Raw genomic sequence first — 25,046 nt, 5'->3', positions numbered from 1 at the left:
TTTTTTTTTTTTTTTTTTTTTTTTCACAATTTTTAGGCTTCTATTTACAAAATCAATATTTGATTCTCATATGTTGGTTTTCTTTGTTGGTCATTTCTGTATATTGCTAAGAAGAATAAAATGTAATTTGATTTAATTCCTTTCAGAAAATACTTTGTCCAGGTTGGAGTTAAATAGGATTGCAGCAACTTTACAAGCAGTAAAATCCCACCCCCTTCACTGTAGAGGTCCTTAAATGCTAGAGCATCTTTATACTTCGATAATTTGATTCTTCGGACCACTTGCCTTTGGAATTCCATTCCTGCTACCTATTTATCCAGACTATACTGACATGCAAAAAATGAAATGTAATGTTGTTACATAACTCCCCCACTCGGTTGCCTCTTGTAAATCTGGTCATTATCACAGTAAGCTTTTATATTACAGTAGCCATATGTCTTGTTTGAGATGAACAAAAGTGAAAACAAATACGTTTTCCAGGTCAGAATTATTTTCCAAAAGGGAGGCATAACTCTGCATTCATCCATATAAAGTTTCTCTCAATTGATTACAATAAAAATTAAGATCAAAGTGTAGTATCTGTTCTTCAGATGCTGCACTTCTATTTCTTGTTCTCTTTCGGTGGAGGAGAAATCCTTCACGACTGAGACAATTTTTATTTTTGTACCTTTTCTCCACGTTAAAAAACGACCCTGGTGTCTAACTCTGTCCCGTGGGGACGCATAGTAAATAGGTACAAAAAAAAATTAAGATTTTCTTTTGGGGGGGGGGGGGGGCTTTTGTTTTTATTGTTTTAAATTAAGCAAAAGTAACTCTGTATAGAATAATTAGTTTCATCTCTCGATTTATTTTTCCTAAAATGATGGTCATCTTCTATATAGATAAAAGCCAAACGTCTGTGTGTATGTATGTATGTTTGTTTGTAACGCTAAAACTTTTGAAAGACGGAACCAAACTTGACAAATTTGGTATCATATCGAAGCCCCATCACCCGGATGACAAATATCGAAATTTCACGTCAAACGGACCACTAGAAGTTGGTCAACTGATCAGTTATCTTCGAGGGGGGCCCCCAAAAAACCTGTCCTTATCTATATATATAAAAGACAAATGTTTGTTTGTAACGCTAAAACTTGAGATGAAAGATTCCTCTCCCCTAAGAATAAAACATATGTTCAATATCTGCTTTTGTTTTTTCATTGTTTATACGGTCCCGAGCAACGCCGGGTAGCCCTGCTAGTCTATAATATAAATCTCAATCGTTAGTTTGTGTAAATGTATATATGCATGTATGTTTGACAGACACAACGGATCCTGACGAGATCGGTATCGTTTTGAAGTGCATCATCTCGGACGACAAATATCGAAAAATTCTCCCAAAACATAAATTCCTTCACCATCAATTGGCCTGTTTTCTACAAAGAGGAGTCGGTTTTTGCGTTGCTATTTTTGCAAGTCGTCGTATCAGTTGGATTGACTACACTTAATTTCAACGTTCGGAACTTCCGATTGGGCGACGGAGACATCGGCTAAGACATCAAGTTTTTCTTTTTGTTTTTTTTAACCTCTTTTTCTCCTTCGTGTGATGAGTTCGAACTTGCCTGCCTACTACCACTTTTTTTAACACCTCTGCATCCTGTTGTTTTGATACCCCATCCCACCAGCTACTACCACTTTTTTACACCCCCACCCCACCCGGGGTTCTTTACTACACCACCTACACACACTCGGGCAACGTGCAACCTCGTTACTGTTGTTTTGATTCCTCCCCCCCCCCAGTATAAAAATAATTCTGAGCTAGACAAAGTATTTCCTTAAAGGAATAAAGAACAACAAAATAAATTCTGAGTACACTAGGAAGGTACAACTAGTAACACACCGATCGTTTTACTATCAATCATATCTTCTCAATCAATTTTTTTCTGCTCTTCTTTTTAAATAGCTGCAAGTAGTTCTAGGCCATCCAGATACTGGGCAATAGCTGACCAGTTTTCCTCAGGTAGAAAACAGTTCACGCCCGCTCATTTTGTTATGTATTCCTCGCAAATCTTCCTGCGCTGTTTGTATCGAGCCGGAGATCCAACGCTTCTTTCTTTCAATAACTCAACGTTCTTGGCCTTCGGGACAAGATCAAAGTGTAGTATCTGTTCCAGCAGATGCTGCACTTAAGATAATTTGTACCAGTCAATGGAGGGGAAACCCTCTATACTGGGACAATTATTATTTTTGGTAACCAGAGTGACCCCTTTTAGGGGAGCTGGTTTTTACCTCACATTAAAAACGGCCTTGTGCCTAATTTGCTCAGTGGGGGAGCAAATAAACACCATCTGTTCCAGCAGATGCTGCAAGCAAAGACCAGCTATGACTAGCAAAGACCATATGTGGGGGTAACCCCACATATCTGAACTTGGTCAAAGTAGGGATCACCTTACGACCACAGTTACTGTCCAGCTCCCATTTCCCACCTCTCGGGAGCTGGATCCCCCTTTCCCTCCCCCCTCCCTCTCTCTCTCCACATTAAAAAACGGCCTTGTGCCTAATTTGCTCAGTGGGGAAGCAAATAAATACAAAGATCAAAGTGTAGTATCTGTTCTTCAGATGATGCACTTCAATTTCTTTTTCTCTGTCAGTGGAGAAATCCTTTGCGACTGAGACAATTTTTATTTTTGTTCCTGTTCTCCACATTAAAAAGCGACCCTGGTGTCTAACTCTGTCCCATGGGGAGGCACTGTAAATAGGAACTCTGGTGGGTTTTTTTTTTTGTTAGGCCAAACTTGTCAAGATGGCGTGCAAGTTCCACTGCTGGTGTTGTTGTTCTGTTAATTAGAATGTCATCTATATACGAATCTGTGTTCCTTCTGATGAGGTCCTCTTTATTGAGCACAGTTTTCAAAATTGTTGCCATGATTTCAAAGGCCAACATTTAACCCGAATCCCAATCTAGTCAGACAATAGGTCTTTCCTTCGTACCGGATCAACTGGAACTTCCAGAGACGTCTTGCAACATGAATTTGTAAATATGCAAATTTCTTTAGTCTTCGCATTGTTCGCTTTTAGAATCCTTTCTATATTCAGTACGCAAAACAATAATTTACCAAAATAGCTTGAAGAGTTCTGTCTCTGAACAAAAAAAAAAAAACCTTCCTTCAGTTGTCTGCACGGAAGTCCTGCCCACTGAACTCCTTGTTGTTCGTCTTTTTATACATTTTCTATTTTGCCACATTTACATATCTCACATGATCTCTTCCATGGCCGTCATGTATACTTTGATGCTTTATCTGTTACCGTGTTTCTTTTTTTGCCTCTCTCTCGGTAAGTCTGCTTTTCATATCTCTAGCTTTTCTTTTCTTTTTCACTCTTACATTGGATAGAAGTAATTTTGCGGTGGGTGTGGGGGGTTACAGAATACCTAAAATTTTCCAAGCACCCATTAGAATCCAACCCCCTGGTTCCCAGGGCTCACTAATATTAAAAAAAGCTTTCCCTGCATCAATGTAAAAATAAACGCACATTGCTCTTTATTATAAGGTTGACGATTGGATCATTGAACTCTTTGGGGACGCGGAGTGTAATCAAATAACGCATATCAATTATAATGCGTAAAATATCGCAACACGCCAACACAGGAGTTGTACTAAGAGTCACCGTTTGACCAGCTTGTTATCGTTAGTTGCATTTAAAAGCCTTCCGAATAATTCTAAATAAATAAACTGCGTGAACATATGGCGAAAAGTCTTCCAAAATTAACCCGTTTCTCACTTTCTCGTATTGATTTCAAATGGCAAGTTGCCAACACTAAACTCTTTTCAAGCGAAAATATCACCAGTGTTTGTTGTTAATAAGGAGAACAGGGGTTAGGGGAAGGGAGTCATTTTGTTTTCAGTTTCCAAATGGGTGAAAATGTTTACTTCCTCAATTACTGACCAGGAAAAACCTGGTGGGGGAGCCAGACGGAGAAATCCATAAGCGCCATTGGAAGGACAACCTACATTGTCGGAAAACAATCATTTCAGCTCCAGGTTCTGAATTTTTTTTTTTTTTTTTTTTTTTTCAAGGTAGTCACCACTTATCAAGGCCCGGAAGCCACTCGGGGAAAAAGGGTTATTGCGTGTACAGTAATCAATGGGATAGTATCGTAGTAATCGTTAGTATTGGAGATTTGATAAAGTGTCTTACTTAAGGGAGCGGTTTATCAGGAATTTGTTTTTTGTTGGACTTGAAGACATCCAATTTGTAGTCAGGTGGGAAACAGGCAAACGGAAGAGAGTTCCACAAGCGTGCACTTCTAAGAAAGAAGCTTTGCTCATGGAATCTACATTTTGGTTTTGGCACAGCTAAAGAGTGGGGTAAATTTTTGACAGTGGTTTCAGCTTGACGGGTGTTTATCGTGAAAGATTGGCGAGGGGGGGGGGACAGAGATTGGAGCTCAGACGAGCCCTTGCTATGGAAGTAACAATAAAAAAAAGATAGGCTCGGAACATCTCTCCTGTGGGAGAGAGGTTGCAGGGAAGAGAAAAGGGCATCCTCTACTAAGCCACAAAGCCTATTTTGTACTCTGTCAAGGCAGGATAGGCTGTTTTTAGCAGCTCCTGCCCATATGTGGCAGCAGTACTCCATCCTTCTGAATGTCATATTGCAAGGGTCATTCCAAATATAAAGCAGTCCTGGATATGACCTTAAACTATATCTGATGGTGAGGCTTGCGGACTTTGGGGAGTGTGGAGCCACCCTTTGATTGCCATTGCTCACAGGTCCACTCTGACCCGGAGTGGTAGTAACTGTTAGGGGCCCAACTATGGGTTAAATAGAAGCCCACTTACAAAAAAAACAACAAATATACTCTATTAAAATTTTTCTTCAAAATCACTAGATTCGGCCTTAAATAACCTGAAAAGGGTTGATATGCCGTAAAACAAAAACAACCAACAAAATATAAAGATTTTTTTTTTTTTTTTTTTTACTCAAAAAGTTGAAGAGCTACGAAGACTGGATTAGTGCCATTAAAGTGGGCGACTTTTGTGCTCTGGAATTTATTTTTCTCAATGCACTTTTTCTCAGGAGTTCAATGACACGTCTCTTCTTTTGATACACGTCCATGATGGGTTGCTTTCTTAGCCTCACACTGTCAATATCTGCAAAAGAGAGATGAAACTTTCAGATCATAAATGCATAAGTTTAGTCATCATAATGCAGTTTGCAATCCTTTCTGATCCATTCAAGCGGGATAATAAAAAATAGGAGGCATTACTTTTGGAATGCCCTTGTATCATGGTGATGGTGCATTTGATTAGTATAAAATTTCTGCCTTGTATAACTTGGTATCACGTGATATTAATTTAGAGGCTGTAAAAGAAATGTGCCCTCATCTAAAATTACTGTTCGCTCACTTTTTCCAAAAATATTTTTCTTTTTTTAAAATCAATAAATACAAACAAAAAGTTTCATAAATAAATAAGCAATTTTTACAAAAAAAAATTTCAAATGTTTTATTTATTTATTTTTTTTATTTTTTTTTTTTTTTTCAATGTACAATTTGACACTTGTCCATTACTAGGGCGGAATCACTTTTCTGGTTTTTAGTTGGAACATCGAGAGAGTTCATAGCAGGGGCAGACAAATGCAATTTTAGGACCGAATCGAAAATAAATGTATGTTTATTATTATTATTATTATTAATAATACGTGCTTTTGGGTTTTGTTGAATTTTTTTTTTTTTAATAAATGTAAGAAACTTATTGCACAATTATCTTTTTTTTTTTTCTTTTTTTTTTATAAAACGTGAACATAAAGGTTTTGTAACACATTTCTGGAATTAAAATAAATAAACTTATAATAACACAAAACTGATTTTTTTTTTTTTTTTTTATTTATTTTTATTTTTAAATATAATCATCCTCAGAAATAAGTCAAGAAAGAGACTAAGAAAGAATAATAACTGATTAATACTGTCCTATAACTGGAAATTTATGAACCCAAGTTATTGTCCTAACTTAGCTAGCATTTTTCTTGATTTTTTTTTCATAAATATTCCTCAATTATGTACTTCTAGAATAGAAATCACTTTTGGGGTTTTCAGTTTGGACAATCGGGGGAGTGCATAGCAGAAGACAAATGCAATTTTGGGACTGACTCGAAAATGAATTCATTTTATTTTATTTTATTTATTTTTTTTTTTTGTTGTGTTTTTGATTTTTTGTTGTCGAGGGATATTTTTTAAAAATAAATGTAAGAAACTTATAGCTCAATATTTTTTTTTAAGAAAATAGGCATATTTTTTTATTTTTAGAAAACATTTCTGGAATGAAAATAAATATAAGAATCTTATCTATACTCCTATAATTTTTTTCTTTTTGTGTATTCATATTAAAAACCCTTTTTTCTGTTTATTTAAAGAGAAAATGCAACTTTGTTATACATGGGTTGTGGAATTGCATTAATCTGCAAAAGATCTAGCTATTTTGCATATTCTTTTAAACATTCATTTTAATTAATTCCCTATTAGTTTTTTTTTTTTTTTCCATGGGGTGATCATCTGTTAAAAATAGTCTTTTCGTGTTTATTTATTACTAGCATGGGTGCCCGGCGTTGCCTGGTTGTTTTGAGGTGTATGCTGAGCAAAAAAAAAAAAAAAAAGGTCAATTTTTTTAACTTTGACCTCTATTATGACCCCTTAAAATTTATTGTTTAGGGCTCAAATAAAGTTATTAAGTTAGATCCATGTCCAAGGAACCTACCTGTTTCTAAAATTTAACTGCTTAGACCGAAAATTGTAGGAGGAGTTTGGTAGAGTTCTCAAAGGTCAAATTGTTGAACTTTGACCCCTTAATCGCCAAATTTCTGTCCGAAAACCAATCGCATCGATTTTCCCAAATCTCAGTACCCTGTATATCTAATTTTGAATCTGTAGGCTTAAAATTGACCGAGTTATTGCGCAGGGAAATGTACACAGACACACACACACGTTCACTTTTATATATAGATTTATTTATTCAATCGTTTACCTTTACTTCATTTTCTTTTTACTGTTTCTTGTTACTTTTACTACTAAGGGTACTTTTAAGAGGCTGTGTTCTTGCATATACGGGCGTGGGTGTGTATGCTCTTACGTATGTTACATGCAGTTCACTGTTATGTGTGTGTGTGTGTGTGCTCTTATCCTTACACCGTTTCTTGCCTTGGAAGTCTCCGAGATGTATATGTGCAACAATGTGAACATACCTGCTTGCCTTGACCAGCGGATGATGCCTTCTTGGTCGCTGCTGGTCTGCCATTTCGTTGGGGAATGATACTACTGCAGACAGATGCATCAATGAACAACAAGATGGAGTTTGAAGCTTCAATCTTTTATTCAAGGCAAGCCTATATCTCAGACCCTGATTGTCGGGGAGAGACCCGAAATCTCCTGTCTGGTTTCTCTGCTGCCCAAAACCACTCTCTGCCAATGTGGTCGTCAACCAGAAGCCTACGACCACAACTCCTGCGTCACTCCTTAATTTCCTGTGCATTCTATCTGGGTCGTCAAAGGTGACTTGGTCTGACGCCTGTCAAACCCAACCTTTTCTGACCCCATTAAATCGCTGATGGGAAACAAAATATGCTTACATTCTATTTCTAAAACTACCTATATACCATTTAAGCTGGGATTCCCAATACTACACATCTTTAGTTAACTATTACATGTAGTTATATTCATGCAGATATTCTACATGATTTATACTTGCATAATATTTGCGTAAAAAGCTTGTAGTAAATGCAAACCTTTTTATACATTTATGTATGCGTATATATATTTGTTTAAAAAAATGTTGCCTGCCAAATTCCTGTCAGTTTTTGGTCTACAGACATGAAACTTAATATATATGGTATTCGAACTCATCTGAAACTTTATATTTGAGTTTTAGCCAGGGAAAATCGGTGCAAAAGTCTGAAAATAAAAAAAAAATGGAATTTGCCAGGTGAAAATAGAACGACGGCATTACGAATATGCATGCATGACGTAATAGCTATTGGTTCATGTTTTAATTTTTAGCGTTGCAGTAAATGTCTTCATGGCTCATGCATTAACATCAAAGGAAAAAGTAAATTGTAAGCTAAATATTTTGGTTTCGATTCTCGGTTGTGGCACACGAGTCATTTTAAAAAAATGATTTTTTTAACTTTTCAAATCATTACTATATTTTAGGTCAAATATAATAAATACAAAATCTGCATGAATGAATATCATATTTAAGCGTATTTTATGACCGGGTAATGCCGGGCGGCCTGCTAGTAATAACAAAAAACTGATTTTTTTTTTTATTATTTGTAAAACAAAAAAGACATTTGTTTTTTATCTCTATATAAATAAAATGTACTCATTTTTTCCTGTCGGATTTTGACCTTAATAGGATTAAAAATCAAGATATTTCAGGCAAATATAATATGCACAAACGGCAGAACAATATCTGAGGTGTGTTATAGGCTTATTATTTCTCAAATTCCTCGATAATCTTAGATTTCTATACTTTTTCTGCTGAGAAGTCACGGCCAAAATCGGTTAAGATCAATGGAAGTGGTAAAATATTTTCTCTCTAATAAATTCCTCCTCCCCCTGCCACCACTTAACACCGTTTGGGGATCGTTCACAAGGAACAGTTGAGAAGAGAACACTGGTTTGGCTTCGTAGTTCTTTCATGTGAAGTTATTTAAAATCACTAAACTAAGCTGCAGTGCTCTGTGGCGTAGTGGTTAGCATGCTGGACAATTCGCATTATATTTTCACGTTCGCGCCGACCTACCGTAGTCGTTTTTTTTTTTTTTTTTTTTTTTTTCCTAAACAACTGGAATGGACTTTTCTTGGTGGCCGAACTGTTAACGTTGCAGATGTTTTTTTTTTTTTGGTTTTTTTTTTCACACTTTATTTTCCTACTTTTACTCATGACTCCGGGTTTGATCCTTCCTACTTACCTACCATAACATTTTTTAAAACTCCCCCCCCCTCCGTCCCGGAAACAAACACTCGGGCAACGCCGGGTACCCCCGCTAGTTTTTAATAAAACATGATCATACATTATTGAAAGGTGTGTGAATTTTAAGAAAATTATTTAAATTTTCATAATAAAGTGGAAACTTTTTTGGAATAAAAGTTGTCATCTGCTCCTGCTAGGAACTCTCCCCATGTCCCTACTGAAAACCAAAAAAGTTATTCTGTCCTAGTAATGCACGAGTTCCAAGATCTTTGCTTAAACTTAATTTAATTTATTTGATACAATTTTGAAGCATGTAATTTATTATTAAACACTTCGCTCTCTCTCTATCACTGCACTGTTGTCGGCTCATGAATTCATCCAAATGCGAAACACCAAACATGGTTTTGAATCTGCTTTTGCAAATCGTCCGAATATTTTATTTGTCAAATTTTTGACACCATCTAAAATGATATAAAAATCTACAGGGTAGGAATTTCGTGCCAATCAAATACACCAGCATCATTATTATTTCTGTTACCTTACATTATGAATCAATTAAAATAAAGTACCAAATATTTTGGCGTATAAGACGACCCTTAAAGTTAAAAGAATCCTCTTTAAAAACCAATATTTCATAAGATAATGAGTGTTTTGTGATTTAGCAGTCGTCTTATACAACCAATATATGATAAATTTATTAAAATTTGCTCCAATTTTGTACCTTGTCTTATCTGACGGTCGCCTTATACACCAAAATATACGGTATACATTGTCCAAAAACAAAATTAATTCCATTCTGTGTCCTGAAATTTTACCATAATTCCCCCCCCCCTAAAAAAAAAACTACTAAATCGTGAATTAATTAGACATTTTAAAAGAATTGGAATCAGTAATTGTATCAGAATTGGGATTTAAAACAGAATTGCTAATTGTATTGGAATTGGAAAAATATTGTAGCATCCAATCAGGAATAAATATCTCTTTATTATTATATAAAAGGAACTTTGTGTGTCTGTGAGTTCATTCTTTATGGACTCCAAAACAGCTGGGTATATTTTCATCAAATTTCACTCAAATGTACTTTATGTATATGGTAGTGTTCTTGGATAGGATTTGTATCGAAATGTATTTAATAAGTATCTATAATCGAAAAAAATCTGAAAGGAACAGGCGATTTTGACCAAAGTTAACACCTCGTGCAGCCTAACATCTCAAATGCATTTGAGAAGTTTTATTACCACACAATCAGAAAGGTCCGGCATATAAAAATCAACAGTAGAACAATATATTTTGGACTAAATCACTGCAGGAAAGCATGTGAAGCTTTCTCCCAGTGCAGCATGATGGGCCCCGAACTAGAGCAGGTTATCAATCGATTTGATTGAAAAATGGTCGATTTTACCGGCTTTAATGATAATAAAAATACGAGAGTGAAACATTCGTTAATCCTCATTCAATCCAGGGCAACGTCGGGTCTTTCTGCTAGTTCTATTCATTTTACATCATTTTCTGTAATCTATATATATAAAAGGCAAAATGTGTGTGAACATTTCGTGTATGTCTCGCAAAGGCTTTTCTTGCACACGGTCCCGGGGGGGGGGGTTACTATTGCTTAGAACTGTTTATATACCCCCTATATAATAATATCTACGATTTGGGAACACATGTAGCGTATAGATTTACTTACGTCGATTTTTACAAAATTATTGCTATTTTGGCTTCTCGCGTGTTGATTAGGCTTTGTCGTATAAAAAGTGAAACTAATTCAAAGTTAACCAACTACTCGGCATATCGCGCCGGGAAACGTCCAGAAGCAATCAGCTTTGATCAATCTTGTATATCAGACAATTGCTATTCAATCTGGATAATTGGGAGCTGGTTTCCCCCTCCCCAACATCTGTTGGGGAAAAAAAAACAGTCAAATTTGGGTAAACAAACCCAAATGCTGCTAACTGCGTGACTTCTATTTGACCTTTTTAACTAGGTCAAATTGAAGCAGCAGAGTTAACTTTTATTGCGGACACCTGTTTTTAATAGTTAAATAAATAAATTCAAACGTGTCTCCAGTGTATGTCGCGGTGGCCCAATAGTTAACGTCGCACGTTTTTTTTTTTTTTTTTTCTTCTCTCACACTTTAATTTCCAACTTTGCCTCAAGGGTTTGGGTTCGATCCTCATACTCACCTACCAAACCTTTTTTTTTTTTATTTTAGTTTAGTTTGATTTACCCAAAACCACACGCACCTCAAAACACCTGGGAATCGCCAGGTACCCCCCGCTAGTCTATATATATATAAAAGTGAAAATGTTTGTGTGTGCGTTTTCATGTATGTCCAGGAAAGGCTTCTTTCCGAGAACCGATCGGTCGTCTCACAACTTCTTAAAACTTTTTATATCACGTCTAAATGATAATATCTACGACTTAACAACGGTGGTCGCCTCTCTATTTAATTTGCCCAACTTTGAAATGTTAAATATTCAACATTTTCGGATCGGCACGTGTTGCTTTTGTTTTTCGGTATAAAAAAAGCGAAACTTGATTCGAATCACTGGCCCACGGCCAGTGGTCTCTAGAAAGCGATGTAATGTTTGGTCAATGTCGGCTTCGTCATATCAGATGGTTGCTTTCATTTTGAGACGAGACACTTCCCCTAATAAACAGGGAGCTGGTTTTTCCTAAAGTTAGGTAAAAACAAACAACCCGGGTTATTGACCTCATTAAAAACTGTCGCAAAAAATATTAACTGCTGAATAACTATTGCTTACGATCGCCGCATGTGCATTAAGCTTTTTCATATAGAAAAAAAAAAAGAAGCCAACAGACTCACGGTAAATAAAACACTGTCCCGCACTCAAAGTTCACGTCATTAACTCGTCAAAAAGGGGGCACCTACCAGGTCGCACGTTTTTTTTTTCACACTTTACTATTTTCCAACTGCGCGTCAAGGCTTCATTGTTTTCTTTTTTTTTTTATAAAACCACCAACGAGTTTTCCTTTCATTTACCCAAAAGCACACACCTACAAACACCCGGGCAACGCCAGGTACCCCCCGCTAGTCCAAAATAAAAACAACTAATTATTTAGACATTTTAAAAGAATCAGAATCTGTAATTGTATTGGAATAAGGAATTTAGAAAAGAATCAGTAATTGTATTGGAATTTGGAACAGAATCTGTATTTGTATCAGAATGGGGAATTTAGAACAGAATCCGTAATTGTATCGGAATTTGGAACAGAATCCGTAATGGTATCGGAATTTGGAACAGAATCCGTAATGGTATCGGAATTTGGAACAGAATCCGTAATGGTATCGGAATTTGGAACAGAATCCGTAATGGTATCGGAATTTGGAACAGAATCCGTAATGGTATCGGAATTTGGAACAGAATCCGTAATTGTATCAGAATTTGGAAGTTAGAACAAAATCTGTAATTGTATCAGAATCAGAAAAAATATTAGAATCGTCCCATCACTAATTATTTCCAGTTGAATGTCCATATCTTCAGATCGGATCAATTCTTGTTTCTTTCTATTATTCCTCAACAACACGTTTTCGAAATATTTTAAAATATTTTTTTTCTTTTTAAATGTTTAAAATATTAAAACTCCAAATGTTTGAAGTTATTAACAATCAAAACGGAATATAAAATAAAACTGATTAAAAATGGTCTTTAATACGTTCATACATCAAAAGATTTCAACAACAAAAAATATTTGACATTAAAACATGCTTTTATTCTCGACATTTGCATTAAGTTGATGGATTTGCGTATTCAATTCTTTTTCATATTAATTGATTTTCACAAAGTCATCAATATTTACTCATGTAATTTTAAGTATGTGCATACGTTTATATATTTCTATGGATAGGATTTAATTAACTGATTTTGAATTGTGGAACACAGCTGCTAAGCATAAGTGGTGTAAATATGGGCTATATGTAGTTTTGACTTCATGCAAAGAGGATAAAAAGTGAAAGTTCAGATACTTAAGATCTTTTGCGAAATTTCAAGAATAGGCGTTAAACATCAATCAAAATTTTCCAAATTTCTGTATCTTCAGAGTATTTTAACGGGTGTTAACGGGCATAATTTGGGTACATCTCATGAGAATTTAACCAATTGAAGTATAAATAAAATTATGAAAAAGAATTTCAAAAATTACCTGACAAATATACTCGGTGAACCAAGTGCAAAAGACAAAACCAATTGCACTTAAAGGGATGGTTAGAGTCTCTAGAATATTAAAAAGATCTCTCAGTTGGAATATATGAGACAGACGGTGAATGTCTAGCATTTGATAGGCCAAAAAAAAAAATGGTTAAGACGGCAGCCGTTTTGGTTGGAAATTTAAAGACTTAATATTTGAGATGAGGTCCTGGATATGACCTTAAACTATATCCAGTGGTGAGGCTCCAGCTTGCAGGCTTTGGGGAGTGTGGAGCCACCCTTTAATTGCCATTGCTCCCAGGTACACTCTGACCTGGAGTGGTAGTATCTGTTAGGGTCCCAACTATGGGTTAAATAGAAACCAACTTGAAAACAACAAAATATATTCTATTTAAAAAAAGGGTTGATATGCCGTAAAACAAAAACAACCAACCAATATTTGAAATGAAATAAAAAGCATTTAAAACTACTTAAAAATACCAAAAATGATGCAAGTGGGTTATTTGTTGTATATTTGATTTTTTACCACCTTTTAAAATTGCTATGGATTGTAAAACAAACTCCAAATTTTGTTTTAAAATTTTGAATTTTGTCTGGAGAAGGCCTTGAAAAATTTTAAAAAGTCCTTGAAAATTAACACGAACCCTGGAGGTTAATTTCATTAATTTTCAACCCTCTCATAACATTCTTCATTTCATTGACAATCTTTGTTTTATCATTATTTCCATGGCAAGTGCTCGTCTGAGCTTCAATCTCTGGCCTTCGAAATAACGCTTTTAAAAAGTATGTTGAGATCACGAAGCATGAATGACTTTGCAAAGATGTTGACACAAAAACAGACCCCTCTTTGTAAAAAACGGCCTAGTTGATGGTGAAAGAATTAATGTTTTTGGCCAATTTCTGTATATTTGTCATCCTAGAGTATAATTTTTCTAACGATACCAATTTTGTCAGTGTTCGTTACGTGTGTCGAAAGTTTTTGGCAAACATACAAACACACACATTTTGCCATTTTTATATATATATATATATATATATATATATATATATATTAGTCATCCACATACAGTACTGTTTCGCTGTTTCACAGCTCATCAGTGCGGCTAGACAGGCAACTACCTCAAGCCAGGATTGAAACCTGACCGTCTGTACGGCAGTCAAGGTTCCTAACCATTACACTATTGGCGGCTGCTGAGCGAGTAGTGAGCTTAACAATGCTTTGACATCGTCCGAAATACCTCCTCGATTTGTTTACACAAAGAGCGTCACTTATATGCTAGTGGTAATTCGTGTATAAGTTCTCAATATGCTCAACTCAAGATGAGGAGCATTATAGTCATCCACATACAGTACTGTTTCACAGCTCATCAGTGCAGCTAGACAGGCAACTATCTCAAGCCAGGATTGAAACCCGACCGTCTGTACGACAGTCAAGGCTATATATATGTATGTATATATATATATATATATATATATGTATGTATATATATATATATATATATATATATATATATATATATATATATATATATATAAACAGGAGACTTTAAATGGTATAATCATGTTGGAAGAATGTATGCGACTTCTTGGGTTAATACATATAGAACAGCTAAGGTAGCAAGTTTAGTTAATTCGGGACGGTCAAAGAAAACATTGGAAGAAATGCACTTGAAAGAGGGGTAAATAAAAACCTGGCTAGAGTATGGAAATCACTATCTTTTTTCTTTTTATTTATCATCCACTACAAAATGGAGTACTGTAGCCATATCTGGGCAAGATCTCTATCCTCCCTTGACAGAGTTCAAAACCTAATAGGTGATGCCTTTTTCTTCTCACTGCAACCTCTTCCCCACAGAAGAGATGTTGCGAACCTGTCTCTGTTTTATCACTATTTTTATGGCAAATCCTCATCTGAGCTTCAATCTATGGTCTCCCCCTTGCCAAACCTTTACAAAAAGCACTCGTCTAGCTACAACCACTATCAACAATTTCCCCCACTCTCTGTGCTTAAATCTTAACACAAATTCCAAGAACAAAGGTTATTTCCTATAACTTCCTATCTGTGGAACTCTATTCCTCTGGCCTGCTTTCCAGCTGACTACAACATAGTCGGTTTCAAGTTCAATTCAAATAAGTTCTTTATCCTCAGGTGGCCTTCGGGCCTTGATAAGTGGTGAGTGATAAAAAAAACGTCCACACACATGCGAGAATGTAAAAGATTAAAGACTTGGGAACGAAGTAACTAATATGATTTCAGTTGTAAATCGTATCATACTTTGCATTGCTAACGATGGAGGATATGTGGAATGCTCAATAAAATTTCAATAAAACTTGAAAAAATATATAAATTTATTAATTATTAAATATTATAAAGTGGAAATGAATCCATTTTTGCCTTACGATATTTCAATGTTTTTCCTTTTTTTTTTTTTTTTTTTTTTTCTAGGGACATTCTTTGGTCCCTTTCCTTTTGAAAAAGAGATGTTATCTAGAAATATTAAGACCCCCCACCATACCGTTTGTATCAAAGAGTAAGTTCATATTTACTGATTGTATTGTGATTATCTTGAAAAATAAATGGATATACAAAGTTAAATAACAAAACAAATAAGACCTTCTTTTGTTAGTCCATTTGTGTTCATATGTGACGTCACGCCAATACAACATCCGGTTCCCAGCCTTCTTATACTCTTCCGTATCTATAGATTTAGATTTCTTTCTAATATTTTTCTACAGATTTTTTTTTTTTTCTATCGCAAATATAAAGTTTCATATTCTTTTCAAGTGCACACACACTTTGTGGATGCCTTCTATTTGTATATATCAGTTTTTGATGTAATTCTTTTAAACATTGCAGAAATGCAACACGAGAAACGAGCAAAAAATGTGAGAATCGACAAAATCATTTGGATTATTCAGATTATTGTTTTCATCTTGAGTAATATCCGCACAACGTTTTGGTCGATATAACCGCCGACCTTCTTCTGATGTGTCTAATCAACGTGTGGCATACCGGTTAAGCGATAAGATTCAATTCTGCCACTCTTCTGGAGGTTGAAGGTTCAATCCTCAGTGCGGGCGATACTCAGAATACAAGTGGGAATTAAGATTCTTACCTCGTCATGGCTGATGAAACTAAGCTACCCTCCATGGATTAAATAAAAAGTTCTACTTGGAATTCGGTGCAGACTCCTGAGTTCAACAGAAACATTCCAGAGTTGGAAAAGATCTATCTGAAAAAAAAGGTTGGAGGTTACAGAGGGATAAGAATTGAAAATTTTGATTATTCAAATCATTTAAACTGAGACCATTTCTGTAATAACCTGTTGATTTTGTGGTGGGTGTTAAGTTCTGTGCAATTCTAGGAGGTCCTCCCTCCCAGGCTTTGCCTTCTTTCTTGTCAGTTTATTGCTAATCGCCTGAGGCGCCCTCGCCGGAAAAATGCCGATGAGGCTGCCCAGGCACTTTTTGCAAGTCAGTGCCACCCTCCTCAGAGGCGTTGACTTCTCAATCTCACTTTCTGACTCTGGTGTCACAGTTCTTGCAGTGGGATAGAACTAGATACCCTACTGTTCTCATCTTGAGTGTTACTATCACAGCGTACCAGCTGATGTAACTTTTTACCTGCCAGGAGGTCGAATGTTCAATCCTAAGTGCGGGCGACACCAAGAATACAATTGCAAATTACTTAAGATTACTACCAAATCCTGGCTGACGGAACAAGAACAAGCTACCCCTGTGGATTAAATAAAAAGCTCTGTTCAAAATTCCATGCAGATTCCTGATTTTGGATAAGATAAACCTGAAGAAGGTTGGAGGTTACATCGGCCGAATAATAATATAAATGAGAACAGTAGTTCACATAATCCAATTTATCAATCTTCCTCTCAAAAATTCAGAACCGTAAGATCTATAGGGTCCAAATAGTATAAGGGTGTTTTTTAGAGGCAGCAAATTTTAAATTTAACAACTCTGTTTTCTTTAATTGCAAATTTGGCAACTATATTGGCGACCCAGCCATTTAAGAATCCATAGGGACTGAACTGACAGACACAAACAAAGTTCCTTTTATATAATAGTAGATATATGTATGTATGTTGGCATAATTTCAGATTGATCAGCATTTGTTGTCATCTGTCCACCGATAACAATCTGGTAATTAATATTTTGATTTATTCTTGGAGAATCTCCAATCTATTACCAAAGTTTTGGAAATTCATCTTTCCGAGAAGTAAAGTTTCTTGAATTTAATCAATTCCATAATTTCCGAGACGTTTAATGTACTTTTAATTATATGCAATTAAGTGAATCCACGTTGCATTTGACTTAATTAAAAGAAATAGTAATTGCCGGTAGAAACAAAAATGGTAAAAATATACATATATGTAAAAAAAGAAAAAAACCATAGGAAAATGATATCAGTTCTGAGAAATTTGCTGCTGCGGTTTCCTTTATTAAATCTAAATTATATTTTTGTATTTCAGAAATAATTTGAAGAAGGCATATTTGATAATTAATTTCTGTTTAAAAATAATTCTTCCCCCTTTTTTGTTTTTTCAAATTTGTAGTTCAGAAGCGTTTCATATTCGTGTCAATTTCTCCCCGTTTATTCCTTTCTTGATCTGCGATAGATTCCAACTTGAGGATAATTGATCTGAGCAATACGTTCCACCCTTGTAAAACATTCATAGCTAGAACTCGTCTTCTACCACCACTGCAAAAAAAAACGTTCTTTTCTTCCTCTGTGCCTAATCAGTAAAACTTTCATCATAAAAAATTCACCCTCACGGCTAAATTGAGATTTTATAACGGCAACGCCTGCTATCTGAAAACAAACTTGGCACCTCAAAATTACCCATGAGAAGAAAGTAGACACATTTGATTTCAAATGCCTTATAAAGATTCTAGTGATCAAATAAGGTGATCAAACTACCAACCAAGAAGTCAGAGACCGCACTAACCAGCAGATAGTCATTGTCAATAATCTGCAAATGCCATTTGGTCTGGTTCAGACATGCCTTAACCCTATCAGACCAAGTTACCAATATTCCGGTAATTTCCGAAAATGCTATATAGCAAGTTTTCCGACCACCTGTTTTTGTGTTGTCAGGAAGCTAAAAATAGCTACCCAATCGCTGCTTAGGCTCGATTTAGCGTAAGCCTAACGTTCTGCAGATGTCTTTCTTTATTTTGGCGGAGTTGTGAGTTGTTTTTTTCTTAACCCTACCAGACGAGTTACCAATATACAGGTAATTAAAAAAAAAAAAAAATGCTATATACCAAGTTACCGCTAAACCAATACTTCTCCAACCACATGCGTTTTGTGTGGTCAGAGAGCTAAAAATAGCTACTCAATTGCTTAGCTGCTGCTGCTTAGCCTTGATTTAGCACACGCCTAACGTTCTGCAAATGTGTGAGTTGTTTTGTAGACTAAAGTAGCCATGAAGTAGCTAGTGATGAACCAAGCACTTCGACAGGTAGAAGAGGGAGACAAAGGAGTTTCGCGGTCTAACAAGTGTTGAATAAAGTGACAAATTCTGATTCAGACGAAGGCGAATTTGATCAGGAGTATGCATCTGAATCGTCATGCTAGTGATGATGAATATATCGATGAAGGAGAAAGTGATGATAATTCCGATGCTGCAAGTGGGTCTAGATTAAAATTGAGTGTTCAAAGTAGGGGGCATGTCATTCAACCAGGTGAAAGGAGAGAATCTGGTGTGGTTGATGAGGGATGGAGTTGCAATTTTGTAGCTCCAGATCTGGATTTCACAATTTTGCCCAGGAGGCCAGGCACAGGGGCAAATTACGTTCAGTAGCTCAGGTCTGGTAGGGTTAACATAATGAATCTCTCATGTAAACCAATCATGCATGTTCATTTGTGAAACGGTTAACAAATAGATAAAAATTTAACGACCCCCCCACATACCAATTTTTCAATTTTGACCCCTTAGTAGCCCCTTCCAGATGTAAGCCAATTAAAGTTTTCCATGTGTCTGAATACCATATATACGAAATTTCAAGTCTATAGATCGAATTAGGTTCAGTAGCTTAGGTCTGGTAGGGTTGAGATTGGCTCGAGAGAGAATTGACAACCAAGTGATCCAATGGATTCTGGATGGAAAAAGAAGAGGAAGACGAAAAATGAACTGGAAGCAGATAATCAAGAGAGATTTGATTGCAATGGGGGGGGGGGGAATCGCTGGAGGAACGCTGTGGAAATGACCAGAAAGAAATTGCTATAGGTGACAACTTCATCGACTTGGGAAGCCCCATAAACAAAGAAGGCAGTATAAACCAGTTTATCTACCATTATTACCTTCACTTTCGTCTATACTGCTACTCGCTGCAATGCCAGTTACAATGGCTGATGCGGTACAACGTCGTGTACTTCCTGCTGTCAACACATCGCAACCCCATCGGTGTTCTTTCTGTGAAGTTTATGTCCTCTTTCAATTGTCTTCTCTTGGACGTGATCATCGTGGTCTTCACATTGGCGAGTGTTAGGGGACACGCATGCGGGTTCACAAGTATGAAAATATATATATATATATATATATATATATATATCAAAATGAGAGGAAGAAATAACACAACTCCATCGTTTTTTTATTTATTTATTTTTATTTCATTTTCACCCCAGACATGGCACAGTGTCCCTTTGATGTTGGATACTATGTAGGGAGACAAGCAGCAAGATGTTTGTTCACATTACACTTGAACTTATGTATGTCAGTACAATTGGGGGGAAAAAATGAACCCAAAGTGGGATTTCCAAATTCTAACATTTCTGTGGAAGAAACTATTAGAATAGAAGGCCTTCTTGCATCTAGAGATCTCTACTGTGTAGGGGTGGGACTTGACTGCTTGTCGAGTTTGTTGGGGGGTATTTACGTCAAGGGAGTACAAGGGCTTGTCGTTCGTTCATTAAAATACTTGTAAAAGAGGCAGTGGTGCAACATTTCGTTGATAGGACAGTGGTTGATGCTTGGTTGACTGTCCAGGAGCAAGAGACTAATAGTAGGTGCACCAGCACAAATGTGACAACAATACTCCATACATGGGTGAATGGTAGCCTTATAGAGGTAAAGGATACTTTCCGGCGTAAGTAACTTTCTAGCACAGTAGAGAAAGCCCACCTTCCTCGCAACAGCTTTGGCAATGCTCTCGATGTACTTGTTCGACCTAATGTTCCTTGTGAACGTTAGGCCGAGAAGTTAGAAAGAAGTACTTTCATGTAATGTATCTTTAGCTATAGGTGGCTAAGAAGGTTTCTTGTAATTATTGACGGAGACAAGCTTAATCTTGGCAGCATTGAATGTGACCATCCATTTTTGTTTCCCATTTTACTACCGAAAAGTTGGCTGGATTTGGTGTGTGACACAATGTACTTTATTTGTTGAGGCTAGCTTTCTGTTCATTGTCAATTTATTCTGGCCGGTTCAATCTCTCTCACATAAACAATTCTGACATACAACTCCCATAAATTGACTTTTAAACATTTTCACTGTTTGATTGGAGTCTATTTTTAAAACTGACATTAAATTTTAAACTTCAAAACTGTCATTCATCCCACGCCTTTTCTCCACTAACCCATTTATACGGTAATAGCGGACAACATTAAAATACACGTTAAGTTCAGAACTTTCTCTCTGACCCAAAATCAATAGTCTAGCCAGACCATTCCTGTAAAGACATTTTTCCTGTTGATTGCTGTGTAAAGCTGGTCGTGTGCAGTTCTAGGAGGTCCACCCTCCCAAGCTTTTTCCTTTTCTTTTTGAGTAGGGTTTAGTTTATTGTTAGTGGCCTGAGGCACCCCGACTAGAAAATACCGACGAGACTGCCCAGGCTTTTTTTTTTTTTTTTTTTTTTTAGATCAGTGCTTCTCTTCGAGGGCGCTGACTTTCCAATCCAGTCTTCTAACCCCTTGTGTTGCATTTCTCACTGTGGGAGAGAAATGAGAAATAAATACTGCTTCACCTACATAGGAAGCTCCATAAACAAAGAAGGAAGTATGGATTATGAATTGCAGTGCAGGATAGGTAAGGCCTCAACAGCATTTAAACGGTTCTCTTAGATCCTGAAAAACAAAGAAATAAATCAATCTCGGATCTGAATTAAAATTTTATAACAGCAACGTTTTTTCCACACTGCTATATGGAAGTGAAACTTGACATCTCCAAATTAGTGAACACAAGAAAGGAGAGAAAGATCAAAAAATTAACTGGAAACAGACAGTTGAGACTGGAGGAACGCTGTTGATCTGGCTTCAGATTGAAAACGATAGTTATTTTAACTGCCTCATGCATTGCTGAACGCGGCAGTTCCTAAGTCTAAGTAATCAATTAATTATTGGTATCTAGGGCTTACTTCTTGTCAATAAGCAAGATGCCTGACGCCTTATTACTTGATTCACGACTAATAATTGTGGAACCTAAAATACTTATAATGTCTATTAAATAAAAATCCAAATAAATACGCCACAAATTAATAGGTAAAGCCAAATAAAGCGTTTTCCTAGTATTTCCTTTTCAATAAACAAGATGCCTGACGCCTTATTACTTTATTCACGACCAATAATTACGTAACTTAAAATGCTTATTTTAGGGGATGACGGTCACCAGATTTTAGAGATGTGTTCACGCCAGTTTTGCGATTTTACTTTAGGGTGTTTTTTTAATGAGCAAGGTATTTTTTGAGTCGGATTCATAGAAATATTTTCATTAAAAAAAAAATTGCAATTTTTATAATCAAATGTAAGAAAAGCAAGCTGTTATAAGGCAAACGTTACAAGAAGACAGCAATTATTGGTATCTAGGGCTTACTTCTTGTCAATAAGCAAGATGCCTGACACCTTATTACTTGATTCACGACTTATAATTATGGAACCTCATATACTTATGTCTATTAAATAAAAATCCAAATAAATACACCACAAATTAATAGGTAAAGCCAAATAAATCGTTTTCCTAGTATTTCATTTTCAATAAACAAGATGCCTGACGCCTTATTACTTGATTCACGACCAATAATTACGTAACTTAAAATGCTTATTTTAGGGATAATGGTCACCAGATTTTAGGGATGTGTTCACGCCAGTTTTGGGATTTTACTTTAGGGTGTTTTTTTAATGAGCAAGGTATTTTTTTGAGTCGGATTCATAGAAATATTTTCAGTAAAAAAAGATTTGCAATTTTTACGATAAAATATGAAAAATAAACGAGGCAAACATTGCAAGACGTGGAGTTTCTAAGTAAGTAACTACAGGTACCTGGGGCTTACTTCTTGTCAATAATCAAGATGCCTGACGCCCTATTAATTTATTCACAACCAATAATTACGGAAGTTTAAATACTTATACCGTCTATTAAATAAGAATTAAAACAAATACGCCACAAGTTAATAGGTAAACCCAAATAAATCGTTTGGGGCTGATTTCCCTCTTGTACTTTGAAACAATTTGTAATGTAGCGCAGACGCATGTATGCCGATGCACGCAAAATAATGTCCCTGGTAAAGAAAAAAGACTATATAAAAAGAACGATCATGTAAGACATATGGAACACTGAATCCGAATTCCAGGAATCCAATGACTTAGTGGTACTGCGTGTTTGGGGTGGATTAACACTAAAACATGTCTTAACACACAATGACTTACAAACGAATTGAGCCTACCTCTTAAAGAATCAAATCCTACCCAAAATCTACATTTACCAACCATCACGGTGCTCTCTCACTGACCATCGGACACTCTTTAGCCTTTTTTTTTTTTTTTTTTTTTTTTTTTTTGAGTAGCCTCTTGGGCCTTGATAAACAGTGGCTTCCCTAGTCAAAAAAAAAAAAAATAATAATAATAATAATTAACAATGCCCTATCTTTTGAAATAACCTCAAAGAAGTTGAACCAATTGTCATTATTTAACTGCAATTCAATCAAATGAAAATTGGATTTGGAAAATTCGCCCTCGATTTTCTTTGCTATTTATTTTCCGTAAAATCAATACAAATAATCGAATTGGATGTTTGCTCGTCAATCGAATAGAATAATTATATTTCAATTATTATTATTGCATTAGCAAATATTGCCGGTTTCGTTAGCGTTGCACTTAGCCAAACAGATTTCTACAATTTACAGCAAAATTCCACCACATGAGAAGAGAGTTTGTCCATCGGTCAGTTTGTCATTGCTTGAAATCACCGTTTAAGATGCATAAATGAATTCAGCAGGAGTCCTGAGTTTTTTAGAAAAGGTCAAATACTGATTCTTAAGAATGCTTGAAGGCGGAGTCAGATATTTAAATCGCTGAAGAATGAACAACCTAAATATTGGAAAACTTTCAAATAATAAGAATATTTTAAAATTCTAGGAGTCTAGTTGAAATTTATAGATGTCCTGGAAATCTGATTTAAATTTTTGGATTCCTGGAAATTTGATTCAAATTTTTGGATTCCTGAAATTCTGATTCAAAAATTTAATTCCGAGAATTCGGATTCAGAATTTTTGGATTCCTAGAATTTGGATTCAGAATTTTTGAATTCCTGGAATACTGATTTTAGAACTTTTGAATTCCGAGAATTCCGATGCGGAAATTTTTGAATTTCGAGAATTCCGATGCGGAAATTTTTGAATTTCGAGAATTCCGATGCGGAAATTACTGAATTTCGAGAATTCCGATGCGGAAATTATTGAATTTCGAGAATTCCGATGCGGAAATTATTGCATTTCGAGAATTCCGATGCGGAAATTATTGCATTTCGAGAATTCCGATGCGGAAATTATTGCATTTCGAGAATTCCGATGCGGGAATTATTGAATTTCGAGAATTCCGATGCGGGAATTATTGAATTTCGAGAATTCCGATGCGGGAATTATTGAATTTCGAGAATTCCGATGCGGGAATTATTGAATTTCGAGAATTCCGATGCGGGAATTATTGAATTTCGAGAATTCCGATGCGGAAATTTTTGAATTCCGATGCGGAAATTCCGAAGCGGAAATTTTTGAATTCCGATGCGGAAATTTTTGAATTCCGATGCGGGAATTTTTGAATTCCGATGCGGGAATTTTTGAATTCCGATGCGGGAATTTTTGAATTCCGATGCGGAAATTTTTGAATTCCGATGCGGAAATTTTTGAATTCCGATGCGGAAATTTTTGAATTCCGATGCGGAAATTTTTGAATTCCGATGCGGAAATTTTTGAATTCCGATGCGGAAATTTTTGAATTCCGATGCGGAAATTTTTGAATTCCGATGCGGAAATTTTTGAATTCCGATGCGGAAATTTCGAGAATTCCGATGCGGAAATTTTTGAATTTTTGGGAATTTTTCAGGGGTAGATTGTTCTTATCCTGTCAGTAGTGTTTAGTTTTAGTTGGTAGTGTGGACCCTTCATTAAAATGGTGGTAAAATGAAAATTATGCACTGTATATTTATCGAGATATATTATTAAAATGTTTGTATAAAAATCATAGCATTATGCCATGTAAATTATTGGTGCTTGTTCAAAATTCTATCCCTTCCACAAAAACAAAACAATTTTTATGATGTACGTGGGATGATTAATCGGGAATCGGAACTTTTAGGGTATCGGAATCGGAAAATTCATTATTTCCGATTCTTTTGATTTGCTTTTTCTATTAAATTTTAAAAGCAAAATCTTTCACTGCTGGTAATAATAATAAAATAATAAATATTTATTGACTTTGTTAAGTGTTGAACAAAGATGGCGGTAGTAAATCAAATCAGCAAAGAATCGATGCAGTCATGATCTTGAGTGTTGAGTAATTCTTAATAACAAAGATGGCGGCGAAGAATCAATGTAGTCACAATTCAGATGTTTCAAGATGGAGGTTGACAGCGAACTGACTTGAATCCAAAATTCGATATTTTTATATTGAGGTTGGAGGCTTCTGATTGGTTGATTATCC

The 25,046-nt window shown here is 35.7% G+C and overlaps 1 protein-coding gene across 2 annotated transcripts in view; it reads left to right on the top strand.

Annotated features, from left to right (window-relative positions):
* The window catches only part of LOC145260644 (ligand of Numb protein X 2-like), a 432,919-nt gene that overhangs the window by 132,252 nt on the left and 275,621 nt on the right, over positions 1-25,046 (top strand). The gene's annotated exons all lie outside the window — the stretch shown is intronic.

This window comes from Euprymna scolopes, chromosome 36, assembly GCF_053919585.1.
Source record: "Euprymna scolopes isolate OS-2025 chromosome 36, ASM5391958v1, whole genome shotgun sequence".
In the NCBI taxonomy this organism is placed as follows: Eukaryota; Metazoa; Mollusca; class Cephalopoda; order Sepiida; family Sepiolidae; genus Euprymna; species Euprymna scolopes.
Note: the sequence above shows the minus strand (reverse complement) of the source record. Positions and strands in the feature narration are given on the sequence as shown.